Here is a 17,947-nt window from a genome sequence, read left to right on the forward strand (position 1 = left end):
AGAGGAGTTACTAGGAAAAGGCCTAGGAACATAGTTTCTTCTAAAAGCATTGTTGTTGCCAAAATTGTTCCTACCAACAACATTAACGTCCAAACTAGCGTTGCTACTCTCAATCAAGGAAGATAGTGGCATGTCATTAGGATCTAAAGGAGCATTTCTACTAGCAACCAAATTCATCAACTCGTCCATCTTAGCACTAAGCGAGTTAATTTCTTCTATAGCGTGTACCTTTTTGCTAGAAGGTGACCTTTCCGTGTGCCACTGAGAGTAGTTGGTCATGATATTGTCTAGGACTTTTGTAGTGTCTCCTAACGTGATTTCCATGAACGTTCCACCTGAGGCGGAGTCCAAGATATTGCAAGAAGCAAAATTGAAACCAGCAAAAAACATTAGTATAATCATCCACAAACTCAATCCATGAGCGGGACAATTTCTAATCATTAACTTCATCCTCTCCCAAGATTGTGCAACGTGTTCATGATCAAGTTGCTTGAAATTCATGATATCGTTACGTAGATAGAAAATCTTTGCCAGCGGAAAATACTTGGATATGTAAGCATCTTTGCACTTATCCCAAGAATCGATACTATTTTCAGGCAAAGAAGAAAACCAAGTTTTTGCACGATCTCGCAACGGGAAAGGAAAAAGCTTCAACTTAATCACGTCATTATCCACATATCTTTTCTTTTGCATATCGCATATCTCAATGAAGGTATTGATATGGGATGCGGCATCTTCACTAGGAAGGCCATAGAATTGATCTTTCATAACAAGATTCAGCAAGGCTGCGTTGATTTCATACGATTCCACACTAGTGGCGGGAGCAATCAGAGTACTAATAAAATCATTATTATTGATAGTCAGAAGTCGCAAAGTTTGGTGTTTTCAGCCATGATGACTTCAACAAACCAACAAGAACACAAGGAAGCAAGAAAACCAGCAAAGGAAAACGGCAAAGGGCAAAAGGAAATGGCAAATGAAAACGGCAAAAAGGCAAAAGGAAACGGCAAGGGAGAAAGGCAAATGAAAACGACAAATTTGAAGTGGGGGAGAGGAAAACGAGAGGCAACTGACAAAAGAGCTAAATGCACGAGATGAGTTTGTGACACCTACTTGTATAGATCTTGACTTGATCTCTCCTCCCCGGCAACGGCGCGAGAAATAGGCGTGTTGACGGGATATTATTCTTGTCTTAATCTTCCTCGGCAAACGATCCTCCTCCCCGGCAACGGCGCCAGAAATCCTTCTGCTACTACGACAATAGACCTTCCCTAGCAACGACGCCAAGAATCCTGCTGCTACGGCTACGCCTATAGGGACTTCCTTGGCAAATATGCAAAGGATTTCCCCGCGGCCTTGGAGCCTTGCGTTGGTGTTCCCTTGAAGAGGAAAGGGTGATGAAGCACAGCGGTGGTAAGTATTTCCCTCAGTTTGAGAACCAAGGTATCAATCCAGTAGGAGGAGCGGTCAAGTCACAAGTACCTGCACAAACACAAAGAGCTTGCACCCAACGCTATGAAGTGGTTTTCAATCCCTTATAGATTGTTTGCAAAGTGAGAACTGAAAGAAAAAAGTAAACAAAGCAAAGTAAAAGTGAAATTGGAGACGATAGTTGTGAATAGACCCGGGGGCCGTAGTGTTCACTAGTGGCTTCTCTCATGAAAGCAAGTAGACGGTGGGTGAACGAATTACTGTCGAGCAATTGATAGAACCACGCAAAGTCGTGACGTTATCTAGGGCAATGATTGTATCTATAGGCATCACGTCCAAAACAAGTAGACCGATACTTTCTGCATCTACTACTATTACTCCACACGTCGACCGCTATCCATTATGCATCTAGTGTATTAAGTCCAACAGAACAGAGTAACGTCTTAAGCAAGATGACATGATTTAGATGGACAATCTCATATCTACGATAAAAGCCCATCTTGTTACGCTTGATGGCAACAACACGATGCGTGCCTTGCTGCCCCTTTTGTGACTGGGAAAGGTCACCACACGGTATGAACCCAAAACCAAGCACTTCTCCCATTGCAAGAATCATAAATCTAGTTGGCCAAACAAAACCCAAGACTCGGAGAGACTTACAAGGATATCAAATCATGCATATAAGAAATCAGCAAAGACTCAAATATAATTCATAGATAATCTGATCACAAATCTACAATTCATCGGATCTCGACAAACACACCGCCAAAGAGGACTAGATCAGATAGATCTCCATGAAGACCATGGAGAACTTTGTATTGAAGATCCAAGAGAGAGAACAAGCCATCTAGCTACTAACTATAGACTCGTAGGTCTGAAGTGGACTGCCCACGAGTCATTGGAGAGGCGATGATGTGGATGTACAAGCCCTCCAACTCCGAAGTCCCCTCCGGCAGGGCACCGGGAAAGGTCTCCAGATGAGATTTCGCGGAAACGGAAGCTTGCGGCGGCGGAAAAGTGTTTTCGTGGATGTCCTGATTTTTTCTGTGATTTTAGGGAATTTACATGGCAAAGAGCTAGGGCAGGGGAGTGCCAGGGAGGCCACAAGCCTGGTTGCCGCGGGGCTCCTGGCCGCGACAACAAGGCTTGTGGGCTCCCTGTGGTCCCCCTGCCTTGGCCCCCAAGCCTCCCGATCTTCTTCTATTCTGGAAAAAATTATTTTGGGGATTTTATTCCGTTTGGACTCCGTTCCAAAATAAGATCTGAAAAGAGTCAAAAACACAGAAAAACCAGGAAATCGCACTTGATACTGAATTAATAAGTTAGTCCCAAAAAAGACATAAAAGATATATAAAACATCCAATGTTGACAAGATAACAGCGTGAAACCATAAAAAATTATAGGTACGTTTGAAACGTATCACATGTCTTCACCAACATATCACTGACAAGGACAAGACGAGCATAAAATGCACCTGATAGCGCTAGATGGATAAGCACCGCCCTAGGATCACTGTAACTCCTCGTGAACCTACCACCAAGCACGGTAGGTGACCCCTTCGCCTATAAATGGAGGACCTTAGCTCATTTCGAAGGGGTTAGACTCTTTGGACATTGACCCATAAGACGGTCATCAACGGTCACTGTAACAATCGACAACAAAACGCTTAATACAACCAGACAAGCAGGACGTAGGGTTTTACGCGTAAGCGGCCCGAACCTGGGTAAAAAGGCTTGCCGGGTGCTGATTGTTAGCTCTGCTCTTCACATCACCTCTCCCCGCCCTAGGATCAGAAGGGTTTCACGATGATTCCCATAGGTGTCGACCTCGCATCGCCGAAATCTTTGGCGCGCCAGGTAGGGGGTGTGGAGTTTTGCGCGAATCTGAGGAAACTCAGCACCAGATTCTTGGAATTTTCGGCGCTACGCTGCAGTCTCCCCGGAAACGGGGTATCGTGGCAGATGCTCTGTTCTGCTACAGCTTCCCAAGGCCTGCACGAGCGCAATGCTGCATGAGTGTGAGGCAGGGAGGCGGAGGCTCGAAAGGCAGTGCCGTCAGGCTGATGTGTCGCTCGGGGCCAACGCACAGCTGTCGAGTGCATACCTGGGAGCTTCACAAAGGCCACGGTGCATACTCCGGCGAACGCACCTCTGCGGAATGTTGCATAGTCGTTGGAGATGCACCAAACGGCCCCGAAGCTCCGTCGTGCACTCCAGCGTAAGTGTTGTGCCCCTGAGAGCGTCGTATCGTTGCCGAAGATGCGCATGGGGGCGCCGCAAGCACAGCCTAGCAAGAGAAAACTATAGGGGTTACACCATTGGCCAACTTTTTGTCCAAACGACGATCGCGGACTATCGGCAAGAAGTCTTTGCCGGACAAAAATCTGTCGGGAGCGGTAATTTCCTGCTTGCCGGGACCCCGACGCGCCAACAGAAGATTCGAGCGCCATGAAACCATGGCATCAGCAGATAAGTTTTAAGTTTAAGATTCAGATCTGAAGTAGATAGATTCTCTCTTTTCCGTTTAAAAGTTTCCAATCTTTATGTGTGGAATCTATGCATACTAGGACCTTTCCAAAGATCAGTGCACCTAGTCTTTGTTTTGAACTCGTCCAAATGACCTGAACGGCCATAGAGTGCCTTCAAACTGTTTTTGAACCTTATCAACAGAGCAAGCGGCTACGTAGCGCCTGATTTCGTCTTAAGCTGCGCTTTGTGATTTCTATGGTTGCACTGAACGCGGCAAGGAGCCTTGCCGGTAGTTGCCGGCAAGCTCCCAGAGAATGCAAAGACGAATCATGCAAAGAATAGAATCAGGAACAGGGAAAACAGTATTTTCATTCATTTGTATGGATACATTTGAATCCACTTACAAAGTGTTGTTATCCTAACCTAAAGACTCTGTATTTTGATGAGGATCAACCTACGTGGAGGAATTGGAGTTCATGAAGGCATGGCCCGTGGTACATCCATGCTGGCTCCGCCGGGACTAGCGGTGTATTGACCGAGGCGGGTTCAGCCTGGTAAAGCCGCAGGAAGGGGGCGACAGATCCGGTTGAGATCCCCCCTTCCCATGAGAGGGAGGAGTGTGACCGGGCCGCACCAGTGCAGGAAGCACTCAATCCCAGCAGGGTAAATCGCCTTCTGTTTCGGTTCCCCCGGGATTGGGACTAGGCCTAGCACCGTCACCACTGCCGCCCTCCACCGCCGTCGCTCAAAGCGGAGAACTCAATGCCGCTCGAGCGATCTTCCCAGCAGCCGAGAAGCACATGTGGGCGCCCATAAGACTTGACGGACAGCATGTCCGCCTCCGCTAGCTAGGAGCGGAGGACATGCCAGTCCTCCAAGAGATGGGTGCGGGCGAAGGCCTTTCGGCGTCGCCCGAGCAGCATAGAGGACCACCATAGGAGAAAGCCTCGGGGAAGGTGGAGGCGCTGGAGTAGCATTCCGCCTCCCCCGACAGCGACCTCCAGAACGTCCGCGGCCCCACGCCGTTCCTCAGCCATGGGCGCTTGGGCCGTCTTCCACCACGGCGCCCTAGAAGCTGGGCATGATCCGAACGGGATCCTCTCGCCGCCCTAGCGGCAGTTGGTGGCTGACCCCGTGCCCTAACCATTGTTAGAGGCGAGCGCCACCTATAGACAAAAGAAGAATCTCAAGACCAAGGCTGAGGAGTTTGTCGATTCAGAAGGATTTGGGTAAGAAAAACCCCACACAAACACTCCCAATTTAGAGGACGGGGCATGGGGGCGAGCCTCCCTTGCTCTAGAAGCCACCACCCCTCTCACCCAATCGCTCGTGCTCATGAGCGAACAGGGAACCACGCTGCTGCACCAATGTATGCACGGGCGGGCTCAGCCACTATTGCACCTTTTAAGGCCACGTCTCCCAGCTGTCCATCCATAACTTCGCATGCCACGCGCGTGGCAGAGGGTTTCAGGAGGTGGAAAGGCCACTCCACGCATGACCCCCCACATCGCGCGTCCAATGCATGACGTAGGGAAAGGCAACTGCCAGCGGATCTAGCCATGAAAGCCCGCGCACCTCTTTGGCCTTGGCAAAACAATGCTTCGCATGCGTGTGTGGCCCAGGCCCGGGGGCTCATGTCGGTGCACTAAAGTCTGGGGTCCCTAGTGCCCCAGACTTGTGCACGGGCACGAAGAGCCCCTACCGGCAGGGCATGGCAGGACCCAATTAAGGTGCAACCCTGCAAGATTATCAAGGCCTTGGCAACCTGCCTTGCCGGGAAGATGAACAATGCCGCGCCCATTTGGTGGGCGTAATGAACTCACCAAGTACAAGACCCCGGCAAGCTCCCTTGCTAGGATGACGACTGAAGCTCCCGGCAAGCTCCCTTGCTGGGATGACGACTGAAGCCCCCGACAAGCTCCCTTGCCGGGACAAAGAGTCAAGGCCCCGGCAAGCTCCTTGCCGGGATAAAGGGTCTGGCCACTGTTGGGAAACTACCCTTGCCACAGTGCCACCGCACCCCAAGTGCCAGCGCATTCCGCGTGCGCCAGCGCATCGTCCACATGTCGAAGCACTTGGATACGTTTCTTCACCAGCTTATCGCTGACAAGGACAAGACGTGCATTAAATGCACCTGACAGCGGTAGATGGATCAATAGCGCCCTAGGTTCACTGTAACTCCTCGTGAACCTACCACTAAGCACTGTAGGTGACCCCCTTGCCTATAAAAGGAGTCCCTTAGCTCATTTCGAACGGGTTAGACTCTTTGGACATTGACCCATAAGATGGTCATGAATGGCCACTGTAACAATAAACAACAAAACGTTTAATACAACCAGACAAGCAGGACATAGGGTTTTATGTGTAAGTGGCCTGAACCTGGTTAAAAGGCTTGCCGGGTGCTGATTGTTACCTCTGCTTTTCTCGTCACCTCTCCCCGCCCTACGATCAAAAGGATTTCATGTTCATTCCCATAGGTGTCGACCTCGCATCACCGTCATCTTTGGCACGCCAGTTCGGGGGTGTGGAGTTTTGCGCGAATCTGAGGAAACTCAGCACCTGATTCTTGGAAGTTTGGGTGCTACTTCGCAGTCCCCCTGGAAACGGGGTACCACGACGGACGCTTTGTTCTCCTATGGCTTCCTAAGGCCTGCTTGAGCTCGTTGCTGCGCGAGCGTGAGGTAGGGAGGCGGAGGCTCCAAAGGCGGTGCCGTCAGGATGATGCGTCGCTCGGGGCCAACACGCAGCTGTCGAGTGCGTACCTGGGAGCTTCACAGAGGCCTCGGTGCATACTCCGGTGGATGCACCCCTGCGAAGTGATGCATAGTCGTTGAGGATGGACCAAACGGTCCCGAAGCCCCGACATGCACTCCAGTGTAAGTGTTGTTCCCCTGAGAGCGTCGTATCATCGCCCAAGATGCGCCCGGGGGCGCCGCAAGGACAACCTAGCAAGAGAAAAGTAAAGGGGTTACACCCTTGGCCAACTTTTTCTACACGTTCGCGGACTGTCGGCAAGAAGTCTTTGCCGGAGAAAAATCTGCCGGGAGTGGTAATTTCCTGCTTTTCAGGGAGCCCGACGCCTCGGCAAAAGATTCAAGAGCCATGCAACCACGGCGTGAGCAGAAAAGTTGTAAGTTTAAGATTGAGATCTGAAGTAGATAGATTCTCTGTTTTCGCTTTAAAAGTTTCCAATCTTTGTGTGTGGAATATACGCATACTCGGACCTTTCCAAAGATCAGTGCACCTTGTCTTTGTTTTGAACTCGTTCAAATGACTTGAACGGCCACATAGCGCCTTCAAACTGTTTTGAACCTTATCAACAGAGCAAGCGACTACGTAGCGCCTGATTTTGTCTCAAGATGAGCTCGGTGATTTCTATGGTTGCACTGAACGCGGCAAGGAGCCTTGCCAGTAGTTGTCGGTAAGCTCCCAGAGAATGCAAAGACGAATCATACAAAGAAAAGAATGAGGAAAAGGGAAAACAGTCTTTTCATTCATTTGAATGGATACATTTGACTCCACTTACAAAGTGTTGTTATCCTAACCTAAAGACTCTGTCTTTTGACGAGGATCAACCTACGCGGAGGAATTGGAGTTCGTGAAGACAAGGCGCGACATGGCCCTTGGTACATCCATACTGGCTCCCCCAGGACTAGCGCTGTACCGACGGAAGCGGGTTCGGCCTCGTCAAGCTGCAGGAAGGGGGCAACAGATTCGGTTGAGATCCCCCTTCCGAGGAGAGGGAGGGGCGTGACTGGGCCGCACCAGTGCAGGAAGCACTTAGTCCCAGCCGGGGGAATTGCCTTCCGTTTCGATTCCCCCGGGCTTGGTACTAGGCCCGACACCGTCACCACTGCCGCCCTCCGCCGCTGGCGCACGAAGTGGAGTATTCAATGCCGCTCGAGCAATCTCCGTAGTAACCGAGAAGCACATCTGGGCGCCCATAAGACTTGACGGACAGCATGTCCGCTTCCGCTAGCTTGGAGCGGAGTACATGCCAGTCCTCGAGGAGATGGGCGCGGGCAAAGGCTTTTCGGACTCGCCCGAGCAGCATGGAGGACGCCACAGCAGCAAGCCTCGGGGAAGGCGGAGGCGCTGGAGTAGCGCTCTGCCTCGCCGCACCATGACCTCCACGATGACCGCGGCCCCTCGCCCTTCCTCCGCCATGGGCGCACGGGCCGTCTTCCGCCGAGGCGCCCCGAGAAGCTGTGGCATGATCCAAACGGGATCCTCTTGTCGCCCTAGCGGCCGACGGTGGCCGACCCCGTCCTCTAACCATGGTTAGGGGCGAGCACCACCTACAGACAGAAAATGACTGTAAAGACCAAGGGTGAGGAGTGATACCTCTCCATCGTATCTACTTTTCCAAACTCTTTTGCCCTTGTTTTGGACTCTAATTTGAATGATTTGAATGGACCTAACCTGGACTGACACTGTTTTAAGCAGAATTGCCTTGGTGTTATTTTTGTGCAGAAATCAAAGTTCTCCAAACGTCTTGAAAATCTACGGGGAGCAGTTTTGGAAATATAAAAAATATCTGTGCCAAGTTCCACCCGAGGGGGTGGGCCAGTGGGCCACAAGCCCTGGCTCCGCCACCACCCCCCTGGTGGCGGTGGGCATGCTTGTAGGGCCCACACGGCTATGCCGCTCCCAACCTCAGGTCTATAAGTTTACTTTCGTCCGAGAAAAAATAAAAAGGGAAGTTTTTGTTGCGTTTACGATAGGGAGCCGCCGCCACCACTTGTTCTTCATCTGGAGGGCAGATCTGGAGTCCGTCTTGGGCTCCGGAGAGGGGAAATTGTCACCATCGTCATCATCAACCTTCTTCCCTCTCCAATTCCATGAAGCTCTTCGTCGTTCGTGAGTAATCTATTCGTAGGCTCGGTGGGCGGTGATGAGTAGGATGAGATCTATCATGTAATCGAGTTAGTTTTGATGGGGATTGATCCCTAGTATCCACTATGTTCTGAGATTGATGTTGCTACTACTTTGCCATGCTTAATGCTTGTCACTAGGGCCCGAGTGCCATGATTTCAGATCTGAAATTATTATGTTCTCACCAATATATGTGTGTTTTAGATCCGATCTTGCAAGTTGTAGTTACCTACTATGTGTTATGATCCGGCAACCCCGGAGTGACAGTAACCGGAACCACTCCCGGTGATGACCATAGTTTGAGGAGTTCATGTGTTCACTAAGTGCTAATGCGTTGGTCCGGTTCTTTATTAAAAGGAGAACCTTAATATCCTGTAGTTTCCTTTTGGACCCCGCTGCCACGGGAGGGATGGACAATAGATGTCATGCAAGTTCTTTTCCCTAAGCACGTATGACGACACACGGAATGCATGCCTACATCACATTGACGAACGGGAGCAAGCCACATATCTCTCCGTGTTATAGCTGTTGCATGATGAATATCATCCAAACAAATCACCGAAACATTGCCTACGAGTTTGTCCTACTGCTGCTGTTACTTATCTTGCTCTGCTGCTGTTACTACTGTTACTGCTGTTGTTACTTGTCTTGCTCTGCGGCTGTTACTACTGTTGCTACTGCTGTTACTTGTCTTGCTCTGCTGATGTTACTACTGTTGCTACTGCTGTTACTTGTCTTGCTCTGCTGCTACTGTTGCTACTACTGTCGCTTGCTACTGTTGCTACTTGATACTGCTGTCACTACCGCTGCTCCTTGCCACTGTCGTTACAAGCTACTTTACTGTTACAACTTTGCTTGCAGATACTAATCTTTCAGTTGTGGTTGAATCTGATAAATTCAGCTGCTAATACTTGAGAGTATTCTCTCACCTCCCGTCGTGCGAATCAACAAATTTGGGTCGAATACTCTACCCTCGAAAACTGCTACGATCCCACGCGCTGGTGGGCGTCAACAACATTCTTCTAGTTTCGATTGCCGGAGAGTGCTAACATCATTCTTCTGGTGCCGTTGCAAAGGGGAAGAATAGTTGACATCAAGCATTTTTTCTGGCACCGTTGCCGAGGAGGTATTGCTATATTCTCTGAGTTACTTGGGATCTATATCTGTTGATCACTATGAAAATCTGAAGGATCCGAAGACCAAAGTCTTGCCCTCAACTACGAGGGGAGGTAAGGAATTGCCATCTAGCTCTGCACTTGATTCACCTTCAGTTATGAGTAAGTTTGCAACATTACCTCCTGCTAGAAATCTTGATATGTCGCCTGTGCTTGATGATGCTTGTGATACTAGTGCTAGAGATGCTATGCTTGATACTATGCCCGATGATACTATGCTTGATACTATGCCTGATGCTATGCCTGATACTGCTAGAGATGCTATGCCTGATACTGCTAGAGATGCTATGCTTGATACTGCTTTGCCTGATGATGCTAGAGATGCTATTTTGCCTGATGATGCTATGGTTGATACTGCTAGAGATGCTACTTTGCCTGATGTTCCACTAGAAGTGTTCCTTGATGCTCATATTGCTAGAGTTACTGCCAATGCTCGTGATGCTTCTGAAACTACCGATACTATTGAGATAGAACCTGCTTTTTCTCCTGCTAGATCTAGCTCTCCTAAATATGAATTGCCTGATATACCTGAGGGTTACGTTATGGAGGGAGAGATAGCTGAGGATATTCTTGCGTGTAAGGATGCCTATGATGCTGAGAAATTACTTCTCGAGTGGAAGGAAAAATTTGGGGAAGCTAAGATGAAATACGATCCGAAGTATGCCACTTCACCTATCTTTATCACCGATAAGGATTATGAATTCTCTATCTATCCTGAGATAACCTCTCTAGTCGAATTTGATCCTTTTCATGGTTATGAGTCTGAGATGGTCGTATCCCATCTTGCCAAACTACACGATATAGCCACCCTTTTCACTAATGAGGAGAAGATCCGCCACTACTATATCCTTAAGTTGTTTCCTTTCTCTCTAAAGGATGACGCTAAAGCCTGGTTCACCTCTCTTGCTCCTGTATGTGTGAGTAGTTCCCAGGAGATGTTCTATTACTTCTGTGAGAAATATTTGCCTACCCATACGAAGCAAGCTGCCTTGCAGGAAATATACAACTTTGTTCAACTCCAAGAAGAGAGTCTTCCAAAAGCTTGGGGAAGGCTCGTCCAGCTACAGAATGCTTTGCCTGATCACCCTCTTAAGAAGAACGAGATACTTGATATCCTCTATAACGGACTTACCGATGCCTCTAGAGACCACCTAGATAGTTGTGCCGATTGTGTTTTTAGGGAACGAACTATGGAACAAGCTGAGACTCTATTGAATAACATCTTGATCAACGATAATGCTTGGACTATTCCCAAACCACCTCCTAAGCCAACTCCGAAGAATAGAGGTATTCTATTCCTCAGTCCCAAAGATATGCAAGAAGCCAAGAAATCTAAGAAAGAGAAAGGCATTAGATCTGAAGATGTCAAAAATCTACCACCTATCGAAGAGATCCATGGTCTCAATAACCCGATACAGGTAGTAGAAGTGAATTTTCTGCCTAGGTTTGATGAGAGTGATATTCCTTTTGATAAACCTGCTAGCCTATGCTTTGATGTATTTGACAACTTTGTTGCCAAGCAATAGAGTTTCAATGATTATGTTAGCAGACATTTGGAACAAAGTACTCGTATGCTTAGCCATCTAGGTTCTTGTGTAGACAGAAATGTCAATGATCTGAAGCTTCTGAGTAAACATGCCTCTATGATTACTACTCAGGTAGAACAAGTACTTAAAGCTCAGAATGACCTGCTCAATGAATTAAAGGACAACTCTGTTAGAGTCATTACTAGAGGAGGCAAAATGACTCAGGAACCTTTGTATCTTGAAGGTCATCCTAATAGAATTGATCAAGATTCTCAAGGAATCAATGCTGATACACCCAATCATCCTAAGGAGAAGAAGAAGGATGCTAGAAACCTACATGCCAGTTCACCAAATACTATCACACCGGAAGAACCTAATGATATTTCTGCGTCTGATGCAGAAACACAATCTGGTGATGAACATGAACCTGGTGACAATATGGACAGTGATGTTCATAATAATGCTCAACCTAGCAATGATGAGGATGTGGAGATTGAACCAACGGTTAATCCTAATAACCCACAACCTAAGAAATACGATAAGAATGACTTCACTACTAGGAAGCATGGTAAATAAAGGGAGCCATGGGTTTAGAGACCTATGCCCTTTCCTCCTAAGCCATCCAAGAAAAAGGATGATGAAGGTTTTAAGCGCTTCGTTGATATTATAAGACCCATCTTTCTGCAGATGCGGTTAACTGATATGTGATGACCGACAAGTATAGGGGATCAATCGTAGTCCTTTCGACAAGTAAGAGTGGCAAACCCAACGAGGAGCAGAAGGCTCTAATAAACGGATTTCAGCAAGGTAATAACCACAAGCACTGAAAGTAGCGCTAACAAGTGATTGTGTAGCGAGGTGAAACGTAGCATGCAAAGAGTAACAAGTAACAAGTAGTAGCAATGGTGCAGCAAGTGTCCCAATCCCCTTTGTAGCAAGGGACAAGCCTGAACAAAGTCTTATAGGAGGAAAAACGCTCCTGAGGACACACGGGAATTTCTGTCATGCTAGTTTCATCATGTTCATATGATTCGCGTTCGTTACTTTGATAGTTTGATATGTGGGTGGACCGGCGCTTGGGTACTTCCCTTACTTGGACAAGCATCCCACTTATTATTAACCTCTCTCGCAAGCATCCGCAACTACAAAAGAAGAATTAAGACAAAGTCTAACCATAGCATTAAACTAGTGGATCCAAATGAGCCCCTCATGAAGCAACGCATAGACTGGGGTTTAAGCTTCTGTCACTCCAGCAACCCATCATCTACTTACTACTTCCCAATGCCTTCCTCTAGGCCCAAATATGGTGAAGTGTTACGTAGTCGACGTTCACATAACACCACTAGAGGAAAAGACAACGTACAACATATCAAAATACAACATATCAAAATATTAACATGACTTATCCCATGTCCTTAGGAAAAAAACTAACTACTCACAAAACATAATTATAATCATGGTCATAGGTGTAATGAATAGCATCAAGTATCTAAACATAAACTCTTCCACCAAGTAATCCAACTTGCATCAACTACAAAAAGTAATCAAGACTACTAGCAACCTTACAAGTAACAATCGGAGTCGCGAGACGAAGATTGGTTACGAGAGATGAACTAGGGATTGGAGAGGAGATTGTGTTGATGAAGATGTTGATGAAGATGCCTGCCCTCCGATGAGAAGAGTGTGGGTGATGACGATGGCGACGATTCCCCCGCCAGGAGGGAAGTTTCCCCGGCAGGATCGTCCTGCCGAAGGTCTAGATTGGCTCTGCTCAAGTTCCGCCTCGTGGCGGCGACGAAACCACGAAAATGCTCGCCTTTCATTTTTTCTGGATCAGGACGCTTCATATAGCAAAAGAGGGGGGCTAGTGGGCCGTTAGGGAGCCCACAAGCCCCTAGTCCGCCACCAGGGGGGTGGCGGTGTCAGGGCTTGTGGCGCCTTGGCAGCCACCCTCCGGTAGTTCTTTCGCCCAATATTTTTTATATAAACCAGAAAAAATCCACGTAACTTTTCAGGGCATTTGTAGATGTGCAGAATAGTGGACTAGGATTTGCTCCTTTTCCAGTCCAGAATTCCAGCTGCCTGAATTCTCCCTCTTCAAATAAACCTTGCAAAATAAGAGAAAAAATGCATAAATATGGTACCACAAGTAATATAACAGCCCAAAAAGCAATAAATATCAACATGAAATCATGATGCAAAATGGACGTATCAACTCCCCCAGTTCCATAAACATGTCCACATGTTGAGGGACGAAGGTGTCGATAAAACATAATACGGACTTGAGGGCATCATGATGACACATAGAACAACAATACATCATAAAGATTCATATGGGAAGGTAACAATTCCTTCACAAAGAAAAGCATGAAGCAAAAACCTTACCGAGAAGTAACCAACTATAGTCCATGGTCATTGAAGCAATTGCAATTTATCACAACATCAGAAAGAGTCAAATAAGAGCTTGTAAGGCAAACCCACATAGTCAATCATCTCTTTTATTTTCCATAATTGTTACAACTCACGTGGTACTCATGGTGTCAAAGTTTCAGCTGGACACAGAGGAAGATAGGGGCTTATAGTTTTGCCTCCCAACGATTTACCTCAAGGGTAAAGTCAACAATAATAAAGCATAAGTACTCAACTCCAAGTTGATATATGAATATAGATCTTTCCCAAGCATGTGACGGTAGCCAAGACAAAGGCCAAAAGGGAATTGGAGAAGATCACCATGACTCTTACAAGGGTAATAAGTAAAGGTACAAGATAGGCCCTTCACAGAGGGAAGCAGAGGTTGTTATGCGGTTTTGAGGTTCAAATGCGGGTCCTCTTAGTGCGGAGGAACGTCACTTTATATTGCCTCCTGTGATAAAGAACTTTATTACGCAGTCTGTCGCTTTTATGTCTTCCTCGTCACAGGTTCGTACAAAGCTTATTTTCCACACACTAATATATCATACATATTAGAGAGCAATGTTTATTGCTTGCACCGATGACAACTTACTTGAAGGAACTTATTCAATCCATAGGTAGGTATGGTGGACTCTTATGGCAAAACTGGGTTGGAGGTTTATGGATGCACAAGTAGTATCTCTACTTGGTGCGGGAGTTTTGGCTAATATGAGGTGGAAGCAATCGTCACATGCTAAGAGATCTCTAATCATATAACATTGTTTGGAACTAGGAAAACAAAATTCATTATGTTGTCTTCCTTGTCCAACATCTACTCCTAAGCATGTAATAGTTTGGCGAGTGCTCACAATTGCAAAATGTGGCTAAGATGATATATTTATATGCGAACGTCTCTTTACTTAGTACTTATTAATTCCAACAATAACTGAGGTCTAAGTTGATCTACTCTCAACAAGTTTCAATCATCATACGTGTCATAAGTGAAGTTATCACTTTCCATGAGGTCGTCTCATGATCTTTCATGCTAACGTTCTTTTCATACTCTTTGATAATGGAAAAAAGCAAAGCCCTTGACTAAGACACTCTTTATTATATAGCTCGTAAGCTCGAATACATCGGGGAAAGACAAAAGCAAAAGACTCAAACTAAAAACTAAAGACTTATCCCTCTAAAAGAAGAAATAAAAACTGAAAAGGAAAGAACTAAAACAAAGGTAAACGCAAAAGATATAAAGGTGATACGATACCAAGGCAACTCCCCCAAGCTTGGCAGAAGCCAAGGGGATTGCCCATACCAATGCTTAGTTGTCTTCCTTCGGTGGTGATGGTGGTGGAGTTATTGAAGCAGTCTTGAGCTTGTCTAATTTCCACTTAAGCAAAAAGTTCTGCTCCCTTAGATCATCATTTTCTTCCTCAAGTTTCAACACTCTATGGCAAAGTTCCTGCTTACTCTCCTGCAAGAAACGAGAAGGGATAAACAAGGTCTTAGGCTTCTTCCTATGGTCAGGGAGGCTTGACTTTTTGAACTCCAAATGGGTGTATGCAGGTTGGGGTAGAGGAGCCTCCTCTTCATCGGAACTCGTTTGCTCCTTCCCTTTGGGCTCATAGTCCTCCTCCTCATCAGTGATCCATCCATATGGTTCCAAGTCCCCATAGACCTTGGGGGTAGCAAGGTAGTCATCCACATAGCTCTCCCCCTCTGAATCCTGGGAAGACATCTTGACCTAGATTTGCGGCAGAAACAAGCTTGACACGAAAACAGAGGAAAACTGTGCGATACGGAGATCAAAACCTTCGGGCGACTATATATTGATTTTTTTCTGGGCCAGAATGAGTCCTTCGCAAGAAAACGGAGTCTGGGAGGCACACGAGGTGCCCACAAGCTTGCCCTCCGCCACCAGGGGGGTAGGGGGCGGTGGCAGGGCTTGTGGCCACCTCGTTCGCTCTCCGGACTGTTTTTAATTTTCTAATTTTCCAAAAATTCCAAAACGGAAGAAATTTCCTATTGGAAAAGTATCGGAGTCCAATTTCTTACCGAAAAAGATACATCTTCGTTTTCAAGGTCTGAAACAGGCTGATAAACATCCCTTATGTACTCCTCTGGAGTTATGACATTGATGATATTGGTCTCAACATTTATGGGAGTACCAGAGATGTAATGCTTGATTCTTTGCCCATTTACCACTCTAGGAAAATTTCCTTCCTGTGTTATTGATTTTGATGGCACCAGAACGATATACTTCCTCGATAACATAGGGATCTTCCCATTTAGAGAGAAGCTTGCCTGCAAAGAATCTCAAACGAGAATTGTATAGGAGGGCATAATCACCTACATTGAACTCTCATTTCTGTATTCGTTTGTCGTGCCATCTCTCAACCTTTTCCTTGAACAATTTGGCATTCTCATATGCCTGGGCTCTCCATTCATCTAACGAGCTGATAACAAACAACCGCTTCTCACCGGCAAGTTTGAAATCATAGTTGAGTTCTTTGATTGCCCAATAAGCTTTGTGTTCCAGCTCAAGAGGTAACTGACAGGCCTTACCATAAACTATTTTATATGGTGACATGCCCATGGGATTCTTATAAGCAGTCCTATAAGTCCATAGTGCATCGTCAAGTTTGCTAGACCAATTCTTTCGAGATCTATTGACGGTCTTTTGTAAGATCAACTTGATCTCCCTATTACTAAACTCCACTTGACCACTAGACTGAGGATGATAAGGAGATGCAACTCTATGGTTGACATCATACTTAGCTAGCATCTTGCGGAAAACACCATGAATGAAGTGTGAACCGCCATCAGTCATCAAGTATCTAGGGACACCAAATCTTGGGAATATGAGTTCTTTAAGCATCTTAATAGAGGTGTGGTGATCAACATTTTTAATGGGGATAGCTTCTACCCACTTAGTAACGTAATCCATAGCAACTAAGATGTGAGTATACCCATTGGAACTTGGGAAGGGTCCCATATCATCAAAGCCCCAAACATCAAATGGTTTAATGACAAGTGAATAGTTCATAGGCATTTCTTGACGCTTACTGATGTTCCCTATTCTTTGGCATTCGTCACAAGACAAGACACACTTATGGGCATCCTTGAAGAGAGTGGGCCAATAGAAACCTGATTGCAATACCTTATGGACAGTTCTATCTCCAGCGTGGTGTCCTCCGTAGGCTTCGGAATGACACTTCTGCAAGATTTGTCCCTGTTCATGTTCAGGCATACAATGTCTAATAACACCATCTACACCTTCCTTATAAAGGTGAGGATCATCCCAAAAGTAGTGTCTCAAATCAAAGAAGAATTTCTTCTTTTGCTGATAGGTGAAACTGGGTGGTATGTATTTTGCTACGATATAGTTTGCATAATTGGCATACCACGGTGCACTATGTGAAGTGCGGATGACATTTAATTGCTCATGAGGAAAGCTATCATCAATATGTAGTGGGTCATCAAGGACATTCTCTAGCCTAGACAAGTTATCTGCTACAGGGTTATCAACACCCTTTCGATCAACGACGTGCAAATCAAATTCCTGTAGCAGGAGAACCCATCTCATAAGCCTAGGGTTAGCGTCCTTCTTCTCCATGAGGTACTTAATAGCAGCATGATCAGAGTGAATAGTGACTTTGGAGTCAACTATATAAGATCTGAACTTTTCACATGCAAACACGACTGCTAAAAATTCCTTCTCCGTAGTGCCATAGTTTCTTTGGGCACTGTCTAGAGTTTTACTAGCGTAGTGAATGACATTCAACTTCTTGTCAACTCTTTGTCCTAGAACAGCACCAACAGCATAATCACTAGCGTCGTACATGATTTCAAAGGGCAAGTTCAAGTCAGGTGGTTGAACAATAGGTGCAGTTATCAAAGCCTACTTAAGTATTTCGAAGGCTTCCTCACAATCCTCATCAAAAACAAAAGGAACATCGTTCTGCAAGATGTTGGTAAGATGCCTAGAAATATTAGAGAAGTCTTTAATGAACCTTCTATAGAAAGCAGCATGACCTAGGAAACTTCATATACCTCTGATATCTGTGGGGCAAGGCATTTT

This window comes from Hordeum vulgare, chromosome 5H (assembly GCF_904849725.1).
Source record: "Hordeum vulgare subsp. vulgare chromosome 5H, MorexV3_pseudomolecules_assembly, whole genome shotgun sequence".
NCBI classification, from domain to species: Eukaryota; Viridiplantae; Streptophyta; class Magnoliopsida; order Poales; family Poaceae; genus Hordeum; species Hordeum vulgare.